The following is a 23281-nucleotide window of genomic DNA, read 5'->3' on the forward strand; positions in this document are numbered from 1 at the left end:
TTTTGAGTTGGAGTCAGCCTTGGGCTCAGTGCTAACAGTGCAAAGCCTGCTTGTAATTCCCTCTCCCCCCTCTCACTCTGCTCTTCCCCTCTTGCGTGCTTTCTCTCTCTCTTCCTCTCTCTCTCTCTCTCTCAAAATAAATAAACTTTAAAAAATTAAAAAATTAAAAATAGGGGCACCTGGATGACTCAGTCGGTTAAGTGGCCGACTTCGGCTCAGGTCATGATCTCACGGTTCCTGAGTTCGAGCCCCGCGTCGGGCTCTGTGCTGACAGCTCGGAGCCTGGAGCCTGCTTCTGTGTCTCCCACTCTCTCTGCCCCTCCCCCACTTGTGCTTTCTTTCAAAAATAGTAAATAAACATTAAAAAAATTAAATAGAAGGAAAGAAAAAATAAAGAATACTTAATTAATTAATTAAAGCAGTGCCCTCGGATTCCCAGGCTGTTTCGATCTTCCAAGGCTGGAGAGACAGAGAAGCAACAGCAAAAGTCAGGCACTGCGGGGCAGGGCTGTTCCGTGTCTGGAGAAGCCCGTGAGAGCCAGGATGCCATTGGTCTGTTCAGAGAACACAGCCGAACCAGCACTGGCCAGTCCCTGCTGCACGCCCATGTGGACCTCCGTGTTGCCAGATAATCTGATTTTTAACCAGAAGATACACATGTAATAATTTTTGAATAAAATCTGCTCATTTTTAAGCATTCGCTTTTTTTTTTTTAATTTATAGCAATGCCAAACAAATCACATCTGTGAACCAGTCAGGGCCCATGGCAGCCAGTTTGCAACCACAGTCCTAAAAGTCACCGCTGAGAGCAACTTCTTTCTATGTTTAGGAGGGGTTGGCGGGGGGAGACCCCCTGTTTCAGACCACAAATGACCGCAGCCACACTGCCCCCAAAGGGGAGCTCCTTCCTCTCTCATCGGGCTGGAGGAGTTTCTGAGACACATGTTGTGATAGGCCAGGGCTGGGAACCTCCGTGTTGTGATCATCCTCACCCATGGCTTGAAAGGGGACAGTAGCTTTTATTTGCTTAGAAATGGGGACAGAATTCAGGGTTTGGAGGTCTGAGCACCGCTGCATGTGAAGGCCCTTCCTTCTCCCTTCCCAGTCTTCAGTGAAAGTTTACCACAAGAGACTGCCTTTTGCTAAGGGAGCTCAGGCTGAAGGAAAAGGCTGGGTGTCCCTGCCTGGTCTACGTGGTCAGCGGGAAAGATGCAGCCTTGGGCAGGGCCAGATGCGTCAGGGGTTCCGTGAAGAGGACAGTGGGAGAAACCAACACACTGGACTCCTCAGGGGGTATTGGACAGAGGTTTCTTGGCTTCCCATGGTAGGTGGGACAAGATTGGGGATTTTTGTTTTGTTTTGTTTTAATTTTAAAAGTCAGTATGACCTTGGCATCCTGGAGGTCTGAGGCCATATTTAGTCAGATAGCCAGTAAGCTTTGAGTTATTAAGACCAGGGCACACACCACAGGCTGCTTCACGGTGGATGACAAGGACTTCTGTCCTGTCAAGGGCCCCAGAGTTATCAGATTCAGAGGCCCAGGTGTGGGACCTACAGCCCAAGTTTGTATTCCAGGAGCTGCGATCTCTCTGTACTAAATGACCAAATAGAGGTGCCATGTGGGGCATCACCTCATGACCTTGGAGCAAAGCCCAGGGCAGCCAGGGAGAGGGCTTGGGCTCCTTCCGCTTTCTGCAAACCTGATCTTGGTGGCAGCAGAGGCAGTCTTGGGCAGATAGAAATGCCCTCAGCCCCCTGCTTGGAGTGTCCCTCGGGGCTAAGGAAGCTAGCCCTACCGTCAAACCAAAGAGCGGAGGGGACGATCCCTATGGCTGCCCGTGGAAACAGCTCCTTCTGCTCCAGACACCAGAAGGCTTCCCACCTGGCACCCCCCACCAACCTTCCAACCCCCTCGGGGTGTAACCGAAGCCTACAGAGACCCAGCCTGAAGCCTTGCAGTTCAGACAGACCTTGGGGAAGTGACCTCTCACAGCCTGCTCAAGGGACTGCTATTCAAAGGGCCTTGCAGGACACTTCTTATTGTTCCTTTGAGTGGGTTTCAGAGCCGCTCCTCAGGAGTGACAGTGGAGAGGCGAGTCTTCCTTACGTCTGTGTGGCTATAATTAATGTATGAATTGTTGGCAATTTTTAAAGAGAAAAATAAACAAAACAATGGCAAAGGGAGAGTGTGTGCCCACCTATGGTCTGATTACCGTCATTTCTCATAACCAGATCAGTTTATTTGGTTAAAGCAATGTGAACTGTAGCCCTGAATAATTTATTGAACTATTGAGCCACTTGTGAAATAATTGAAGCTTGAGCCTAGTTCTCCATAACAGATTTAAACTGGAGAGAAATAAATTAGCAAGAGCTCAACCTCTAGGAATCAAAGAAGCAGTAAGGAACCCGTGAGTCTCTACCACTGCACACAGCACGCATCTCCAAAGCATTTCTAACCGGCCACTGTCTCGGACAATGACTCCATAGCATTTCCCATCCCTGCCCAACTGGGCCCGCTGCACAGGGCAGGGAGCGGAGATGGTAGAGGAGAAAGGAGATGAAGAGATGGGGAGCAAGGAAACCTCTCGGCCGTAGCCTCCGCCATCTTGATGGTGACCCACAATCCTAGAGTCTGGTGAGGAGTTAGCTGTGCACAGAGGAGCTTGGGTCCCTGGGGCACGGAAAGGAGCTCTCCGTTCCACCCGGCTCTGCGCCCTGATGAGACAACGGCTGGCATATCACGGGCACATCTGGGCCCACATGATTAGAGGGGCATTGATAGACTAAGGAATCCTGTAATTGGCATTCAGGGCGGAGCAGCGATTTCAAGCATGTCCAACGGGGATCAGTTAGGGAGCATGCTTTTCCCCCCGGTTATTAAACCCTCCTGTATTATGCAAGTGTTTGGGCACTTATCCTATATACCATTTTGATACATACAGTCTAGTAACAAGCTACGGGAAATACAGATAAGCAAAGAGAAAGGAAGACACCGGAAATCACAATCTCAACAGCTAGTGATGGATATCCTTTCAAGTTTTTACATGCTGCATTACATGATGCATTGTTTACAAAATGGAGTCAGGTGAGTTCATAACCTGCTTTTTGCCATCAGTCCATACTGTTATTATATATAACTATATATATCTTGAATATGCAGGTCTCCCACATCCATAAAGCACATGTACAAAGTTATGTTTCATGGCCACGGTCACTTCCTAATGAATGTAGGTTGAGTCTGACTTTCATATCTATAGGCAAAGCCGCCAAGAGGCTAGTAGTCTAATAACAAGAAAGACTTTGTACCAAGGAAGCATTCTCTCTGTTTTGTCTTTTAATCCTTCTAAGCCTAGGAGGGAGGTGCTGTTAATTTCTCTGTTTTATAGATGAGAAAAAATGAACTTAGAAATTGTAAGTAACTAACTGGCTGTGACATTCTGGGCAGGGAGCAGATCTGGAATTTAAACCAGGCCTGTCTGATGCTGTAGCCAAGACTCATAATTACCACAACCTACTGCTGTCTGCACACATCTATCGCATGTTTTCTGACTCCTTCTTTAGGATAAATGCCTGAATGTACACTTACTAGGACAAAAGGAAATCGGAACTTCTCAAACAAGGAAACGGAAAAAAAACGGTCACCGTGCTCAGAGATCTGCAGGCTCATGGGGGTTGGAGGAGAGTTGGGCTTTAGGATTTGATTCATTCTGGGCTCTTCTGCCCAGCCTACGGAGGACTGAGAAGCTAAGGGTGGATCATAGGTGCACCAAAGCAGAACAGCCTCCCTTGGGAGGAAGGCCCTCCACAAAAGCCTCGAGCTGGGGTGGGAGGGTCTCTGCAGAAGCCCCAGCCCCGAGAGGAAGATGGAAGGGGAAAGCCTGGGGCCCTAGCAAGTCCTCCCATTGTGAAATGCCACAGCCCATCCAGCCGTCCGGCACTACAATTATGATATAGAATTTGGGGTGTCTTTGTTTATACGCCACACTTACTAAATCAGTGTCTCAAAACTATTTATGTAAAAGAAAAGTCATCTTTGATCTCTAAAAATGTATGGGGGTAGGTGGTGGAGGAGGAAGGCATGAACCCATATATGGAAATGCGTTCCATTGGAGCAAAATGCAAAACGGCTTCTGTTTCCAATCATGAGCCTTTGTTCCCTGGCAGTGGCCGTCTCCCACCTTGCCGGAGCCCGCGGTCCAGGCTTGTTTCATCTGAGGGAGCCCCCACATGATTACGTCTTAAAACACATCCTCACCTGAAGAAAGCTGGACGTGTGCGCCAGAAGAGACGCAGACTGCTCGTCCTGACTTGGCCTTTCCTTCCCTCGATTCTAATAGATCTTTTTCCCCCCTTTTTGTCACTCAAAATGAGCGTCTGATGTACTAGCATAAATTGTTAAAAGCAGTTTTAGGTAAAGGAAGAGAGAGTAAAGTGGAGTTTTTTTCACAAAAGCCAACCTCAATTTATGTCAAAGAGGGTTAAAAGACCTTGGGATTAAAGCAATAAACTTGCTGCTGTCAAAGCTAAAACCCGCTAACAATTTAGTGCCAAACGCATGTTGTTCAATATCATTTCATATTATATTATGTCACAAAGAGCTGACGGTTCTGCATCACCCTGACAAGGCTGATTTACTCTGAAGAATTCATCGACATTTTGCACAGTCAAAGCTGACTTCATTTTGTTTGGATGGACGGTGGGAAATGTCTCTGTACTTGAGTTCGAATATTAGTCTGAAAATCATTCTCAGATTAAAGATTCAGGAGACCATGGGTCCACGGCTTTGCAAAGTAAGGTGTTTGAAAGGCAGGAATAGACTTTTCATGGCTCTCATTGATGAAGTATTTAGACTAAAGGCTTTAATAAAAATCAACAGAGGTTAAATTCAATTTTTTTTTGCATCACCTGATGTACGTGAATTGTTTTGCCAGGTCTTCAGAAAAAGAACATCATACAAGAGGATTTTCCCCTATCATGACATAAATCATCTATAAACTTCTTAATAGATGTTAATCACCTTATTTTCTTAATTATGTGCACCCATGATTCCCTTCGCCCAGTTTCTTCCTCACCAGTAAAAAGGTACGGACATGTAGCTGACATGTCAGGATGTCTCCGGGCTCAGAGACAATGGACTTGGAAAACTCCAAGCCAGTGGGAAAATTACGGAGGAAAACAGTGGATCTAAAATCATCCAACTTGTGCCTTAAAGAACTAGGTGGGCATCAGGCTGTTTTTAAAATCACATAAATAAATATACTGTGTAACATGACTTGTATAAATGTTTACCACACATGAAATCTGTGTCTATATTTATATACGTAGGTGAAAGATTATGCAACAAATTATTAAGACTGGTTATCTCTGGATGGTGGGATTAGAGGCACAGGGGACTGTTTTTCATCTTTATGGCTATTGTCAAGTTAAAAAAATGTTCATGACTGAGTATTGTTTAAAAAATGTTATAGGGGTGCCCGGGTGACTCAGTCGATTGAGTATTCGACTTTGGCTCAGGTCATGATCTCCTGGTTTGTGGGTTCGAGCCCTGCATGGGGCTCTCTGCTATCAGCTTCAAAGCCCACTTCAGATCCTCTCTCTGTCCCTCTCTCTCTCTGCCTCTCCCCTGCTCAAGCTTTCTCTGAAAAGTAAAATAAACATTTTTTTAAAAATTAACATAAAATAGGGTGCCTGGGTGGCTCAGTTGGTTAAGAGTCTGACTTCAACTCAGGTCATGATCTTGCCGTTTGTGAGTTTGAGCCCTGCTCTGTGCCAACAGCTTGGAGCCTGGAGCCTGCTTCAGATTCTGGGTCGCCCTTTCTCTCTGCTCCTCCCCCACTTGCACTCTCTTTCTCTTTGTCAAAAATAAATAAACATTAAATTTTTTCATTAAGATAAAATAAAGAATGTTATAAAACTGTACTACAGGAATTTGTTATCCGAAGCACCCCCACGGTGAATGCCCTCTTGAAGTGTGGCCTTATTCTTTAAATCGGGACAAAATAGCCCTAAGTGAATAAGGTTCTAAAGGTAAAGTTTTCAAACACTGCTTTCTCTGAAGCTTGGCCTGTACGGTGGTCAGCTCTGTAACCTGCAGGGAGGGAAGTGAAGAACTGATTTCTTGAGGTTGTGTGCTGGGGATCCCACACCGGGTGTCCTCGGGGCTGCCGTGGGTATCCCAACAAACGGGTGGCCGACGTGCTATGAAAACACCAACCTCCACCACCAAAGGATGCTGCTAAGCCTTGGCATGTGGTCAGAACAATTCCGGGGGGCAGTCAGAACCAAAGGGTTCCAGAAAAGGGAGGCTTGTTCATGTGCATGTGTGTGTGTTGTGTTGTCTCCCCACCACTAGGAAAGGAAACGCTTCTCAGCCTCGCCTGGCTGCCCTCTCCCAGGCTCAGATGCACCCCCCACCCTCTGTGTTCTGACAGGACCCCCCTGCCACCCGCCTCCCAGCCGAGCCTCCTGGATCTTCCGCCAGAGCCCATGCGAGCGCCCCACCACTGTGACTTGCTAAGCAGAGTGTTTTTCCTCCCAAACAGTGAGGTGGTCCCAGGTGCTGTGTGTACAAAGCAACAGGACCCCCGCTCTGCCCCACATGGCTGTGTGGCCTCCGTGTCCCCCTCTGTGTGATTGGCGCCAGGGCCTGTGCTCTGTCTGCCTTGCAGGGGTGATGCGGAACAGATGCCACGTGCTTGGGGATGCCACAGGGAACTGAAAAGTTACCCCAGTCTCAGGACGAAGTCTAACTAAAGTCCAGATGCCACAAGCCCAGGAGACAGCAGAGCATGTGGGGTGCAGACCCCTCACTTCTCTGGAAGGAATATGGAGGGGGACTTGGAGGAGGCGGGAGTGGGATTGTGTTTGGGGGATGAGAAGACTATGCAACACAGGGAAGGGCGGCACGTATGGCTAGGAGATGACACGATGGTGCCTCCGGTGAAACGGGGTTCCTGGAGAGCTGGGTTTCTCTGCTCATCTCTCAAAGAAGAGATGCATGCACCCTTTCCCCATCCCAGTCCTGCAAGCACTCAGACTTTGCAGTTACACTGTCCCCAGCCCTCTCTCTCCCTCCCTTCCAGGAGGCGACCTCAGTGCCTTGAGGTGAACCCCTTTTGCATGCTGGCTCCTGTTCCTTGGCTAGTGCTTCTGTTCTAGGCCACTCTGTCCCCAGTGAGCCTAACCCTGGACAAGCATCAACCACCCACGGCTTCTCAACTTGACCTCCCTCCCTCACTGTGGCCAATCCTACCTCTGTCAGCACCTGAGGGCCTGAGCCGCCTATGGGAGGAGGAGAGCAGGGTGAGGACAGTGCACTGACTGTCCACAGGCCATGGACTCACTGACCACTTGCTTCCGCCTGGCCCTCTGAGGAGAACACAGCGCTGGGACCATGCACTGCCCTCCAGAGAGCCCGGGCGATGTGGAAGCAGAAAGCAAGTGTCAAGAATTCTGTGGCTCAGAGCACTGCTTGGTTGCAAGTGCTGGGATGTAAGAGGAAGAACATCCTGGCTAAGGGCAAAGAAGGGTGCCCGGTAAGAGGGCACCGGGCCTGGGTCTCCACAATGGACATGCAAAGCCAGGTCTGGACGGAGAAACCGTGAGAGAATTCTAAAGAAAAGTTGATAGGGTAGTGCTGGTGGCAGGGGGACAGAAGAGAGAGCTGGAAAGGTGGGCTCTCCTAGGACGTGTTAGGGAGTCTGTGCTTCGTCCTCTAGGTGCCCTTCAGTGAGGGCTTTGGGCCAAGGTTAAGTGTACTGTCCATCGGTTGGACTGCAAAGTACTATCTCATTGTAGTTACCATTTGTGTTTCTCTAAGGATGAATGGTGTTGGGCATCTTTTCATGTGCTTATCAATCATTTGTATGTCTTTTTCTTTAGAAAAATGCCAATTCAGATCCTTTACCCATTTATATTTGGGTTACATTTCCTTGTTTAATTGTAACGGTTCTTTATATATTATGGATACAATCCCTTATCAGGTATATGACTTACAGACATTCCCTTCCATTCTTTTATCTCAACCATTAAAGCAGCCTCTTGTTGGTCTCCCTTATCCTCATGCTCCCCTACAACCCAGGAGCCAGAGTACTATTTTAAATTGTAAATCAGCTTATATTTCTATGATATGACCTTTAGAAAACATTACTCCAAAGAAATCACTCCTCTGCTTAAACATAGATGTAAGAAAATACTCATTCTCTGGCTTCTCATCACTGAGATGAAGTCCAGGATCCTTTCTCCAGCCTGTGAAGCCACAAATGAATCTACTTCCACCTGCTTCTCCACCTCCCTTCCCAGCTGTCTCTGCATCCCTGTCACCTCCCACCTCACCCATGTACTTTCAGAATCTCCACGTTCCTGCACACCAAATGACCATCGCATTCCAGGAGGTTTCCTCTCTCCTCATCCTCTGGCCAGCCCCTTCCCAGCTGTACCAGGTTAAATGTTGCTTCCCTGAGCAGAGGGCAATGATCTTTCACCTGCCGTAGGTCCCTTCGACAGAAGACTAGCAGCACTCATCAAACTGACCACACTTTGGTTTGGGGAATTGCTAACTGTTGGCTTTGGGGCTGAAATCTGCAGAAGGACTGGGCCACCTTGCTGTGCGTCCAGCACCCAACTGAGTGTCTGCAGAGACAAGTTGCAGAATGCAAGTCCCCTCCGGCCACCAGGGGCTGAAGGATGAGCCGAGGGGACACGACCCCTTCTCTGGGAGTGTGATCTGCCCAGATGAAGGCAAACCTGAGAAAGCTTATTTAAAGAGCATCCATTATAATCCTGTCCTGCTTTGTATAATCTGCACACTGTTATTCTCAACAGATTTGGAAATCACAAAATTTACCATTTCACCCCAAAGTCCTCGCTGATGTTGGGTGTTGAAGAAAGGGTCATCAAAGTCACCCCACAGTTCATCAGCAATCCATCAGCCTTCTTTCCCTCCTACCCCTGCCCCCCCAAAAAGAACAAAAGACCGTATTTCCTAGACTTTGGAAGAGATCCATTGCCTTTGTTGTTGTTGTTTTAAGTTTTATTTTAAGAATGACTTTCTAGGAGGCCTTTGAAGTATAAAGTAGCCACCTTTGCTAAACCTAATGTTCTTGTGGATTTTCCCCTTGGGTCTGACAGGCATCAGGAGAGAGCTGAAGGGGGCCTTCAGTGATTATTCTGGGCCGGAAATAGGTCCAGAGATGTGATTAAGGTTCATACAGATATTCTGTGACGGAGCTGCCATCACAGCAAAGTCCCTGGACCCCTCTTCCATGCTCTTTCCCTTTTGTCTCCATTTACCCTTCACTTGAAAACAGTACCTCGGTTTTCCAATTTGGCTCCCAGAAACTCCCCTCTCCCACCGCACTCTTGGCCTTTTTCTTTCAGTTGTCCTGTGCCCCTCAGAGGTGGAGCATCAGAGCTGTATTTCAAGAAATCAACACTTCACATTCATCTGCCCAGCGTGATTGGTTTAGAATTGGACATGTGACCCAATGAGAGCCAATGAGATGCAGACACACTGTGGGACTGCCCGGTGGTTGGAGGCTCGCCTTCTATACCAGGCTATGCCTGAGGGTGAATGCAAATGCTGGTGCTGTTGCAGCCATTCTGTGAACAGAGCTGAGAGGGACAGGGTTCTCAGATTAACAGGTCCCTGTCCTTGTTGGTCTGAGCCCTGTCCCAGCCCCGGGGCAGCTGGGCCTGTAGGCAACACAGCTGCCCCTGCAATCCTTTGTAGCGATGCATGTTGGTGAATTCTCTCTAGAGCAGGTTCCTGCCACCTGAGCAGAAAGCATCCTGCTGAGTGAACTTGAACTTCATGGCCTCCATCCCCTACACCCACACCTGCTGCAAGAGCAAGGGACTCTGGAATGTGACTGCAGCTCATGCGGGCGAAGGGTGCTCCACTGAAAAGGCCTGAGCATCCTGCAGCCTGCTGTCGTCTCGCTGCCGCATCCAGCCATGACATCCGTCAGTGCCCTCACCACCCGTCTCTAACTGGAGTGTTCTTGCACTTGGGGGGACAGCTTCTTCTTCGGGAGGTCCCATGCGCTACAGTGAGTTTAGCAGTCTGCCTCCCCTGCCTCATCATGGCAACAACCCTCAACCCCTGCCCCCGGCACGTTGTGGAGAGCGCTGGGACATGGGATTGGCGGTCTCCGTCCCTCCCTTGCCTCTGGTCTTGCCATCATCACTCGTGGTGGGGAAGGGGAGCTGCTGGCCCCGGCTCACCCCATCCCATCACTGCTTCCTGAGGTCTCCCTTCCACTGCCCTTGAAAGTCAAAGGAGGACACAGACTTGTCTCCGTGTTGCCAGAGCCCCTCCCAAAGCTGGGAAACAAACACGCCTCCTATTCTCCAGGCAGCATCGGCCGTCAGCACGGCCCTGGCGGCTGGTCCCCACCTCCTGCGGGAGGCTTTTCAACCACTTAACACGGGTTTCAATTTCCACTGCTTATGTACATACATCTCCATCCCTGCGAATGGATTGCCACGGGACTTTCCTCTCCAAAATTCTGATGGACAGCATTTTTACCTGGGAATGATCCGTAAGTTAAAATGATATTCACCAATATTCATTACGTGATAATGGCATAGAGCACCGGATCAAAAATTCATGGCAAACACAGTCGGCAACATTCTCCTCCCTGGAAGCGCACAGAACAATATATGACTCCTGTATATGTATGTGTGCACACACACCACACATGTGTATGTGTACAGTGCACGTGTGCATCCTCACACACACACACACACGCAGTGCGCGTCACACCTTCTTCCTCAGACTTGGTCCAGTGGCATCACAGGAACCAACCATTCTACGAGGCCTGGGTGACGGGATTTCTCACCCAGGGGGCTGGCAGATGGGAATTTAGAAGGAAGAGCCAGAAGCAGGGCAGTCAGTTTCTCCTACTCTCCCGCCCTGCCACCGGCCAAGAGCCCATTCGTCACTTGCAGGGCTCATTCAGACCCTCGGCGTGTCGCTGGTGGGGGCAAACACATCCTAGGAATGCCTGCTCTCTCCTGTGGAGGGAGAAGGGAGGATGGAGGGGTGGGCTGGGTTTCAGCGCCAGGGATGTGTCAGCTAGAGCCCAGGACCCAGACCCCCGCCAGGGAGAGCAGTGAGCCCCACAGAACCCTCCCAGTATCTCTATGTCAAGAGCATTTGTTGAAATGGGGAAAAAAGACTCTTCACAAGTTATGACAAAGATCCGTGCTCCTCACTCGCACAGGTAGCAAGAGAAGAGAAGGCTCTTGTCTTTCAAATCCCGAGGGCCCCCCTCCTTTCCTGGTTGCACCTCTCTTCTTTGTATCCTGCCCCACCTGACTGCCCACCTCGAGCCTGCCTCGGGGGCATGCCCCAGAAAATTGCTTTATTTCTTCCTTTCGGATGCTTATGCCTAGAATCTGTTTTTATTTTCCCATAACCATGGCCAAAAATGCCGATGCAACGTTAAATAGAAGTGGGCTGGGAGTCAGAGATCGAGTCCTGCCTTTCTGACGGTCTCTTAGGCGTTAGGCTCTCTCACCACCTACTGTCAGGCACCCCCTGCGCTCTGTGGCAAGAGCAGAAGGACACTGTTGCTGTGGTGTGAAAACATTTGGCTTCCATCTTTTCATATATATCTATATACACATACATCTTTATATAAATCTATATACATATATCTTTACATATATTTCCTTTTATTCCTTCTTCTGACCCACAGGAAAGAGAGCCCTAAATCCTTACACCTTACTGCTTCATAGATCTCTGTCCCCAGTTATGTCTCTGGGCCACTCTTGGCCAGTCTTTCAGGAGAAATGCTGCCTGGCCTCCGTGGTTTGGTGTATTATCTGGACTGCTTTCTGCTCAGTTTGCTTCACCATGAGAGAAGGGTCTTTAAACACTTGAATTCTTTACCAGGGGGATATAGGGTGTTGACAATCAAAGCTGAGGTTTTGGCTTATATGCAAGTATATATATATGTATATGTATATTTATATATAAATACTGAAATACTCCTCAACTAAGATTTCTCTTAGCTCGAGGGGTATCTGAGCGGGCATACCACAGAGAGGGCACAGAGGAGTGGACATGAATGGCGCATCCTCACTAACACCTCTGGTCACTAGAAGGGACCCCAGACAAAAGCACACGCCTTCCCTCCACTGCCCCCTAAAATGCATGTTCTAATCCCCTCAAGGGCAAAGGGAGTACAAACTTTCACCATTTCCCATTCCAAAAACATTGTGGATACAGTTGCCAAGTTCACAAGGAGGGAGAAAAGCCAGTAGAGCAGCATTAACCCCGAGCAGAGAGGACAGATGAGCACTGTGGAGCTAATGGCACAGCCTTGGGGACAGAAGCCCTGGCAGGAGGGAGGGCGGGCAAAGCAGTTAGAATCGTAGCTAGCAGTCAGTCTGCAGAAACCCCAGGTGGAGTGAAAACAGGCCTCCTGAGTGCAGAGGGAGAAAGCAAAGCAAAACCCCACAAAACCAACCCCATGGCGAATTTGTGGACTCTTGGAAACATCTCCCAACCAGAGTATCCATGTTCCCACTTTTAAATACTTATTTTTTTATATTTTAAGTGTTTTATTTATTTTCGAGAGAGAGAGACAGCATTAGCAGGGGAGGATCAGAAAGAGAGGGAGACACAGAATCTGAAGACAGGCTCCAGGCTCTGAGCTAGCTGTCAGCCCAGAGCCCGATGCAGGACTCAAACCCACGAACCGTGAGACCATGACCTGAGCTGAAGTCGGATGCTTGACCGACTGAGCCACCCAGGTGCCCCTCCATGTTCCCACTTTTAAAGCTGAGAGAGTTGGATGACAGTCTCTACCTAAAATAGAGGACATGCAGGTAAATGTGAATTTCAGGTAAGCAATAATTCTTTTGGAGAAGTATGTACCCAATATCTTATGAGACATACAAATATTAAGGTTTTTATTTTATTTTATTTTATTTTATTTTATTTTATTTTATTTCATTTCATTTCATTTGGAGGGGGAGAAAGAGAGCAGGGAAGGGGAAGAGAGAAAGGAGGGGAGAGAATCCCAAGCAGGCCTCACACTGTCAGCTCAGAGCTTGACAATGTAGGGCTTGATCTCATGAACCTTCAGATCATGACCTGAACCAAAATCAAGACTTAGAGGCTTAACCAGCAGAGCCACCCACGCACCCCAATTTGGTTTATTTTTTACCTGAAATTCGATTTTAATTGGGCATTCTATTTTTTTCCCTTTTCTTAACTTGCCGGATTTTGGTCACACAAAACGTCCAAGGCATCTTTGAATTCTGCCTCCTCGATTTCCAGTCTCCGCCCCAAAAGGAAATATACCCATGCACCCACACAGCCGTGGATAAAGGGATGCAAACATGATATGACAAGTACTACCCACTGGGGTGAAGGCAGATATAGGGACAAAACCAAGTGATTCAAGATTTGTTAAAAAACACTTACTTTGTCAGCAGTCGAGGCTGATGCATTCAGCCTGGACATTGCTACTTGCAGTCCAGACCCTCCAATGCTAGGGAGCAACTGGAAAACCCTAGTTCATGGTTAAAATGATAAAATTCTGTGTAATCTGTCTTGGTAACCCCAGAAACTGACACATATACCAAAAGAAAAAAAAGGCTAATACTCTGTGTGTCAAATTGTATTCATATTTTTGTCTAAACCACTAATTATTTTACCTGTATGAAATCCCTCTATTATTTTCGCTGCTGGAAAATCACAGGGTGGTAAGTGCTGCTGGTACCTGTCACAGACAAGGCATAAACAATGCAATACACTAAAACCTTATATAGCACGGCACACACAGTAGTGGCTTGCCGGGCTGCCCAGTAAAACAGAACATCAAAGCAAAAAACATTAACCAAAGGTAGCCTGTAAGGCAGAACGTGGCAAGTGAGTTTGAAGACTGAATTACTAATATCCCTGGACAACAGACTTCACAGATAAGACAGAGTGGGAGGGAAAGGTCCTGGAGAGAGGGGCTGACAAGGAGCTGTCAAGATCTGACCAGAAAGAGCTCCTCAATGCCTCTGCTCCTAGCATGGGAGGCGTGGCCCTGCACATCTGGTTAGCACTTTACAGTTTACAAATTGTTCTTTGGCTCTTCCCCCAACTCCATACAATAGCACAAAAATCTGCAGTTCTCCAGGAGCTAACTCTTGGAGAGGTCTGTGATTTGTGCTTTGACAAAGGATACTGAGATTAGGGTACAGTTGGTGAATATATACAAAACAATGACTAAAAATCTTTAAATAGCTCATAGAGTACCCAGTCTAGCTAGAGGGACACCCATTTATCAAATCAAATTAATGAATGTCTAATTACAAACAGAGCTCAAAAATAGGACTGGGCGGGGCACCTGGGGGGCTCAGTCGGTTAAGCCTCCGACTTCGGCTCAGGTCAGATCTCACATTCATGGGTTCGAGCCCCGCGTCAGGCTCTGTGCTGACAGCTCAGAGCCTGGATCCTGTTTCAGATTTTGTGTCTCCCTCTCTCTCTGCCCCTCCCCCTCTCATGCTGTCTCTCTCTGTATCAAAAATAAATTAAAAAAAAATAGGACTGGGCTCTGTGGAAGCCTGTGGGAGAAGAATTTGACCTAACTGCAGGAGAGGTTCCCCTTTGGGGGTGATGCAGAGCTTAGACCTACATGGGGTGGGGAAATGCCTTCCAGTTGAGAGCAGAGTCCTGGGCAGACACAGCCTGGTGAGTCACGTACAGAGTGAAACAAGAAAGCTGAGAAAGAGGGGGAAAGATTGGGGCAAGACAAAGTCAGCAAGTTCCAGACATTCCAGAGTCCCAAAGGACATGCTAAGGTTTGAGAAGCCATGTTAAACAAGGAAGTGAAAGCCTTTTTTTTTTTTTTTCCTCAGGGTTCTTTGCAATGCTTCCTTCTCTACCTCCCTACCAGGATCTAGGCTTCAGAGCCCCACCTTCCTTCCAGGTGTAGAAGAATTTCCTGGGTCATTAAAAGTAGGTTTGCTATCAAGGAGTGAGTCAGATGTGACTTTGCAAGGCCTCTTTTGGAAGTGTGTCCCTCCTACTGGTGGGCAACAGATGATGTGGAAGAGAAGTCCTTGGTGAATGCCAACCAGTGAGTGGCATCTACTGGAAAGGTTCATCTTCAGGGTGGCACAGCTTTGGTTCTTGCTTAAGTGGAGACTGGAGGCCTCTTGATCATCAGCCAGGAATGCAGGTCATGGTGAGAAGGTTGGGCTTTCTCTGCTCCCACATCCTGGGCCCCTTAAAATTTGGTCTTTTTGTCCAAAGTCCCAACCCCTCTCTTTCTCTTATGATAGCCCCTTTATCTCCACCCATCCCTGCCATCTTGAGAATTCTTTTCAGTTTGGAATATGGGAAACTTTTATTTATAGGCATCCTTCCAAATCTATTGCCCATGCATATAACTCCTTTCCATCTCTCTTCAGCTTAATTTTGGATTTTCAACAACTAGATTTCTTTTTCTCTGCACTCCGTGGTGTGTATTGTTCTTATTCTGAGGCTCTGAGTGTGAAATGCCTGGATGAATGAGTTAAACTCAGGGGGTAGAAAGAAATAATGTTATTCCATCACAATAAGACTTTCCACTTGCAAAAACTGTGCTGGACACATCATGGAAAAGGGTGGCATAAGAGTGGATTGGTAGTCACTGCATGGTTCTAAAAGAAGAAGATGGTGTCTTAGGCTGGTGTGGTGGCACTGGACGGTGACAGTACAGATTCCATTGAGTTTATGAGCTAAGACACTGCGACTGGGCAGTAGTTTGGATATGGAGAGAAGGGGGAGAAATGTGTCAAGGAGTTCCTAACTCGTCTTCAGAGTTGGGTGGCTTGGGGGTCCTTCACTGGAAATGAGAAACTAGAGATGAAGAAAAATCATAAGGTTTTCTTTTGAACACACTGAGTTTGAGGTACATTAGAAGCATTTAAGTAAAAATGGAAACTGACCAGAGATAGGAACCCAGTGCTTATTCACTGCAGATAACAATGTGGAAGCTATGGGTGTATATATAACTAGTAAGAGAAACAATAAAAGATATTCAAGATATTTCCTACCCTTTCTCATTTTTGCTCGGGCACATCTCCTTTTTTGAAATACTAGTATTTCACAGTTAATTAAAAGATATTGAAAAGGAGATTGTAGAGTGATAGAAAAAGAACCAAGAGGATGTGCCATCACAGAATCCAAGGGAAGAGATGATTTCAATGATGAGACATTGGTTACCAGTGACCCTGCTAAGGGTCAAGGGAATAAAGAGTTTAAAACAACCATTGGATTTAGGAACATAGAGGTCATTAATGAAACAATGCCATTGTTGGTATAGTGATGAGGACAGAAGCCAATGACGTGAACTTCGTTGTGAATTGGGGGTGTAGAAATGGAAATGAAGAGTACTGATGGAACAGACTATTCTTCACAAAAGTAGATGCCATGCTTTCTATCAGCTTGGCGTGGCTGGAAGCAGAGCAGTAAGGTAGCAGGCGGAGGAAGGTGTGGAACACAGGAAGGTGTGTTTATTGGCTTGCTTAGTTTAAGATAGGAAATTTGAGTGTGTTCATAGCCATTTGGAAGGCCTCTGTGGTAGAAAGAGTAATTGTAAAACTAAGAAAGGGAAAGGATAATATATAAATAGTATTGGGAGGACCCAAAGCTTAGGAGGGTGATGCAAAAGAGAATCCACTTTGGAGAGGTAGATCCAGCCCTGGATCCAACAGTAAAGGGGGAGGGGGGAATGGCTCTGCACAGGTGTAGGTGGCTTAGGCTGGCACTGGGATGCTTAGGCCCCTGCATGATGTCTTCTACATTTTCAACAAAGCAGGAGGAGGTGCCATCTGCTAAGGGGGGTAAGTCAACCATTTGAGTGAAGTAGGCATGTTTTGAAATAAGTCTGTAAGAATAAGAAAGCAAATTAATCTAAGAAACCGAGCAAAAGAGCCTTTCATATTTGAAAGATCTAGGGTTGATGATCATGGTGGAAATAGAGAGGCTTGTGAGCCAAAAGTGGGATGGTTGCCTTGGCCTCCATCTGTTCACCCAAAGCATAGAGGCATGTACCTATTCCTGCATCACGTAAACCTTATCCGTCTAAATAAGATGACAATTTTGTAAGTGGTTACGCAGAGCTACTTCTGTCTCCCCAGCTAACATACACACTATGAGAATATAATTCCTCTGGACTTTGTTTGGTCTCTTTTCTGCTATCTTCCTACGCTTCTAGGCAGAGGGCACATCAATGGCATTCAAACAAAAAACAGGTAAAACTATGGAAGCATTTTGAAAACTTGGCAGTGTGCAAGAAAAAAGCTGAGTATTTACATTATTACTATATCAATAGTGGATGACGTTAACAGTGTGCTTTTTGAGCATCTTAATTTGTTTTTCAAAGTGCATTCATATACATAGCATCTTACTTACTCATAAAATCACTAATGAGGTGGGAATTATTATCCTCATATTCAGTCCAGGAAACAAGGGTGAGGAGCTAGCTGAAGATCACAGGAAAAGTGGGTTCAGGTCTGGGGACACCAAGGGGGAGCTAGTTCCATCCGTGCCCAAAGACACCAAAACTTGAGAGTATCCAATGTGGATTAACCAACATCAAAATTGAGACTGGGTGATGAATCTCTAGATTCTTGTTTCATTTATTTGTTTGTTGTTTGTCATTGTTTTATGGATTTTGTTTTTGTTTTGGTGCATAACTTAGTTTTCAAATATCCAGATACACACTTGGCCAAGATGGAGAGGTGCAAAGGGACAGCCACAGACTGTAGAGAACCACCTTCCATAGCTTCCTTCCTCCTGCAGGGAGAAAAACAGCTGCAGATTGTGTTTGTCTAAAATTGTCCTCTTCATTTAACACTTTTGGGATAGACCTGACGAAGGAAAAGGCCTTCCTGGGGGAAAGGACAATTTCCTGCACATGCAGAAGCCAGAACCACATGGTCAATGCCTGGCCACAGTCTATGAATCTAAAACTAATCTCAGAGAGTCTGAGGCTGGTCAGAGGAACCCAGTAAAGGAATCCTTTTTCAATGATCTTTGAACCAAACACATCGTCCACACAAGACATGCACCTCCCATGTGCATTAATGCTTTGCCAATGTTAGCAAGGAAAGAAATATCCGAATAACTTTCAAGGCAGAAAAAGGTCTCTGGAAGTTCCAAGGACAAAAACCAGTAAAACCACCATTGGACAACCTGGAACAAAATGCCAAGGACTTGACAGGTCTATTTTTCAGAGACGAATCAGGAAGAAGGTCTCCACTTAGAAATTGGGACTGATATTGGATGGTGAAAGCAAGTCTCGTTTGCCTTCAAAAGAGTTCTTTTTTTATCAGTGTGAATCCAGGAATCCATATCGTGCTTTGGAAGATGTCCTTGAGTTTCAGGAAGAAATTAGTTCCATGCATTCAAAGCTAGGATTTGACTGAGTCTATTCCATTTCTTAAATGTCTAAGAAATATCAGGAGGATCTATTAAGCTAAAGGACGCATGTTAATGCAACATTAGAGAACTTGATTAGAGCCCAGCACTCAGGAAAATCATTTTCAGCTTCGCACATGCTACATTGCACATGTAATATGTTGCGTTTGATGTTATTTGTCATTTATTAAATGTATATGCTAATATAAAGTGTTCCATTTCCTGACTACAGGGTGTTAAAAAAAACTTCCCTCTCACTTCACACTCGAGCCTAAGAAATATGATTTCCTGAGCCAAGGCTGAAGGTCAAAGGAGCATATCTTCAAATTCTTTTTATTAAGTGCCTATGGCTATGAAATATATCCGGGCGATCATAACTGAACCAAACACCGCCTCTGCCCTCCAGAGGCTTATAGTTCAGTGGGGAGAGAGAGACATGAAGAACTAATTAAATATAATATGCCAAATGCAATAATATGTCCATATCAAATGCATCAAGAAAGAGAGAAAGAAAAAAAAAGAGATTCATCCAGATGGGGGTTTGGAAAAGACTCGTATAGGGTAGGCAGCATCTAAGCTGGGCATATGGAGTAGTGATTCTGGTTTAAATAGAAGAAGAAAAAATTGAGGAACAATTCTCAACATTTTTTAAAAGCAACAGATTGTCAGAGTGAGTTTCTTATGGATTTGATGTATGAAAAATATGCAATGGGCATAAAGGAAAATGTGTTCTTCAACTCCCGATATTGTCATTTGGAGATTAATATTAAAGAGTCTAGAGAGAAGACGGTGAAAAGGACTTATAAAGAGATTTTCTTCTCCAATGGTCACTATCCCAGAGTGAGGCCCCTTGTACCGCACCCCTGACCTCCCTTCCCTTGAGAGTCACACACAAGTCTGGGGCCTCTTGTCACTTTGAACCAGGGGTAGGGGAAAAATGCCCCCAATAGATAAAGCTTAAAGGATGGTAGTTAACAAAAAATAAGTTGCCTTTTGATTATGTCACAAGTCGTGCTTAAGATGCCAGTTATAGGGGCACCTGGGTGGCTGGGTCGGTGGAGTGTCCTACTCTTGATTTCTGCTCATGATCTCATGGTTCCTGGGTTTGAGCCCCACATCAGATTCCTCACTGACCGAGCAGAACCTGTTTGAGATTCTCTCTCTTTCTCTCTCTCTCTCTCTTCCCCACCCCGCTCACACTCGCTTTCTCTCAAAATATATAAACTTTAAAAAAAGAAGATGCCAGTTATATAAAACAATGGGAAACCTTTACTGACATTTAAAAATGTAGCATAATATTCTGTGCTATTGTTTACTTAGCAATTTTGCTATAGTGTTCATTATTCATCTATTTAGACTTTTTCTTTCGTATTTACAATGTGTTGATGAATATGGTTGGCTATATCTTGTGCTGACTTCTAATGCTTTTCTATGATAAATCCTGCAAGTGCAATGATAAGGGCAAAGTTCTGTGCCTTCCAAATTGGTTGACTTTCTTTAAACTATTTAAATATTCTTTATTAATTATTTATATTAGACTGCTTGAATTTTCTTATTGATTATAAACATTCTCATGTATTTTTAGAGTAATCCCCGCCATATTTAACGCAAATATTTTCTTCCAGCATCACTTGAAATGTTTCTTGGTTATATCCATTTTGAAAATGTGGGTAATTTCAAATTTGCCCATCTTTTCTATATTTTTATATAATTATTGAAATAAATTCTGTAATTCTTTTTGATACTCTTAAATTGTATCACTATGTTGCTCCCTCTTGGTGTGTGTGTGTGTGTGTGTGTGTGTGTGTGTGTGTGTTCATGTGTATTTAGATGTTTAATATGTCTTAAGTTCATTTGGTGACTTTTGTAAGTTATATATTTAACATGTAGGACTAGTTCTCCCAATTTCTTGAATGTCCCTCTCTTTCTCCACTGATTTCAAACATTAGTGCTTCACATAGCTCCAATATATGCAAGGGTCTATTTCTGGAATTTGGTCTACTCCATCTATTTTATATGCTTAAGCAACACCTCTTTTCTTTAATGATTAGAGCTTCATAAATTTGATATCAGGTGGTGAAAGCCCATTCTTTTGATCATCTCCTTCAACCTGCACAGCTGTCCATGAGCATTTATCTTCTATTTGAATTTTAGAATCTGCATGTCAATTTCCATAACGATCTCACTGCAATCTTGACTGGGTTACACTGTATTTTTACATAATTTGGGGAGAAGCAACATATTCCATTCATTTATATTCAAATCTTTATTTATTAAATGTTAAAATTTTCCATAAAGTCCTATGATAATTACTTACTCCCAGATGCAATATTCTACAGATTTTTATTGTTCCTCGTTTGAACAAGATGCATTGCACTTGGTTAGCACTGATGTAGAGCAAACCTTTTGACTTTTGCATATTAATCTTATATCCGGCCACTTTGCTGAAATCTTCTATCAGTATCAGTGGATTCTTAATGGATTGTCTCAATTGTTGATAGAATCTCCTGAATTATTTAAAGTAGTTAATTATGTCACATTCAAGGAAAGACAGTTTTTTTTCCTTTCTAACTTTCTTTCCGTGCTTTTCTCCCTTGCTAATTGGTTACAATATCTAGTAAAATGTTGAATAATGGTAAGCATTTTTATGTTTCCTAATTTTAATGGAAATGTGTATGTTTAATCAATACTTTGTATATTTTCTTTACTTTTTTCATATCTCCTTTTATCCCTAGTTTATTATTTTCATCATGATGTGATGGCAGATCTTTTTAATGTTTTTGGACAGCTATTAAGAAAATAAATGATTTTACTACTTTACACTGTTAATGTAGTAAATTACAATAATAGATTTTATTATGTAAAAACTTCCAAATTTACATCTCTAGCCATGAATTTTCCCTTCACCTCTAAACTTGTTATAGCCAACTGCTTCTTGACAACTCCACTTGGATGAACAATTCACTTCCCAAACTTAATGTACCCAAACCAAACTCTTAATTTAAATAAATGGTAACACCATCCAACCAGTGGCTCAGGGAAAACCACTGGAGTCATTTTTGGCCCCTTGCTTTCTCCAATATGTCATATCTAATCCATTTGTAAATCTCATGGGCTCTACTTTCGATCACTCTGGGACTGTAACCCTCTCCGCTTTTACTTCTCAAGGCCGAGCCACCAACACTTCTCAGCTGGGTGGCTTCAATAACTGCCAGCTGGTCTCCATGCTTTCATGTTTCCTCCCTTCATCCTATTTCCAAACCACGGGGATCTTCATGATGGCTTCTAGTCCAAATATTCACGCCCTTCCTAGCTTACTTAAAATCCAAAATGAGGGGCTCCTGAGGGGCTCAGTCAGTTAAGCGTCCGGCTTCAGCTCAGGTCATGATCCCATGGTTTGTGGGTTTGAGCCCCGCGTCAGGCTCTGTGCCGACGGCTCAGAGCCTGGAGCCTGCTTCAGATTCTGTGTCTCCCTCTCTCTCTGACCTACCCCGGCTCACACTGTCTCTCTCTGTCTCTCAAAAATAAATAAAAGACGTAAAAAAAAATTTAAAAAAAAATCTAAAACTATTCCCTATAGCCTATAAAACACAACATGGTCTGGCCCACAACTCACCCAGCGTCTGTTCCACCCCTGAGCTTTCACAACAGTAGCCACAGGGCTGTTCCCCTGGGTGCCACGCACACGCCCAACTCAGGGCTTTCACAGCTGCTGTTCCTCTACATGGAAAACTCTTTCTACAGCTACTCGCCTGGCTTTCTTCCTTTATTCAAGGATCTCCTGAAATGTCACTGGGAGCAACCGCCCTTGCCACTCAGTCCCCACTGGCCCATATTCATCATTTTCTATTTCTTTATCCTGCTTTGATTTTCATCATTGCCTGACATCATATTATACATTCTAACCTTGTTCACTGCTGTGTCTCCCATTAAAACACAAATTCCTAAGGGGATTTTCTGTCTGCTTTACTTATTTCTCTATTCCCACTGACTAGAACAATTAAATTATATTCAGACCCTGCCTCATGTCCCCTAGGGAGGGAGAAAACACCCCCATTTAAGAATCACTGCATTAAGTGTTTATACTAGAAAAAACCAAAGGCCTCAAGTCAATAATCTAAGCCTTCATCTAAAAAAAAAAAAAAACAATGAATGACTGGGGTGCCTGGGTGGCTCAGTCAGTTAAGCATCTGACTTTGGCTTAGGTCATGACCTCACGGTTCATGAGTTCGAGCCCAGCATTGGGCTCTATGCTGACAGCTTGGAGCTCAGAGCCTAGATCCTAGAGCCTGCCTGGAATTCTGTTTCTCCCTCTCTCTCTGCCCCTTCCTTGCTCACAGTCTCTCTTTCCCTCAAAATAAATAAACATTAAATTTAAAAAATGAGTAATAACGATGAATGACAAATCATGAAACATATGAACATACATGTGCAGCAAAAAAACTGACCAAGATAAAAGAGGGAAGCTATATATGACCGGCTTTGAGGTGTATGACAGAACATCACTAGAAACCTGAAGATAGAGAAGAATAGATATATTATTATTACTATTGTTTTATTATTAGACAAAATTAACTTCAAGAGCATAGAACATGTTTACCAGAAATAAAGGATAAGACAGAGCAATTCCAAATATGTATGTGTACAATAACAGACTTTCAAAATACACTGAGCAACACTGACAGAATTGAAAAAAGAAACAGACAACCCAAAATTAGAGTTGGAAATTGAACCCTTCTACTCAGTACCTGATAGAATGAGTAGACAGAAAATTAGCCAGGACATAGAAGACATGAACAACATCATCAACCAACTTGACAATTATAGACACTCCTTCCAAAATAGTAGATTGGGTGTACTTTCCAAATA

This window comes from Suricata suricatta, chromosome 16 (genome assembly GCF_006229205.1).
Source record: "Suricata suricatta isolate VVHF042 chromosome 16, meerkat_22Aug2017_6uvM2_HiC, whole genome shotgun sequence".
NCBI classification, from domain to species: domain Eukaryota; kingdom Metazoa; phylum Chordata; class Mammalia; order Carnivora; family Herpestidae; genus Suricata; species Suricata suricatta.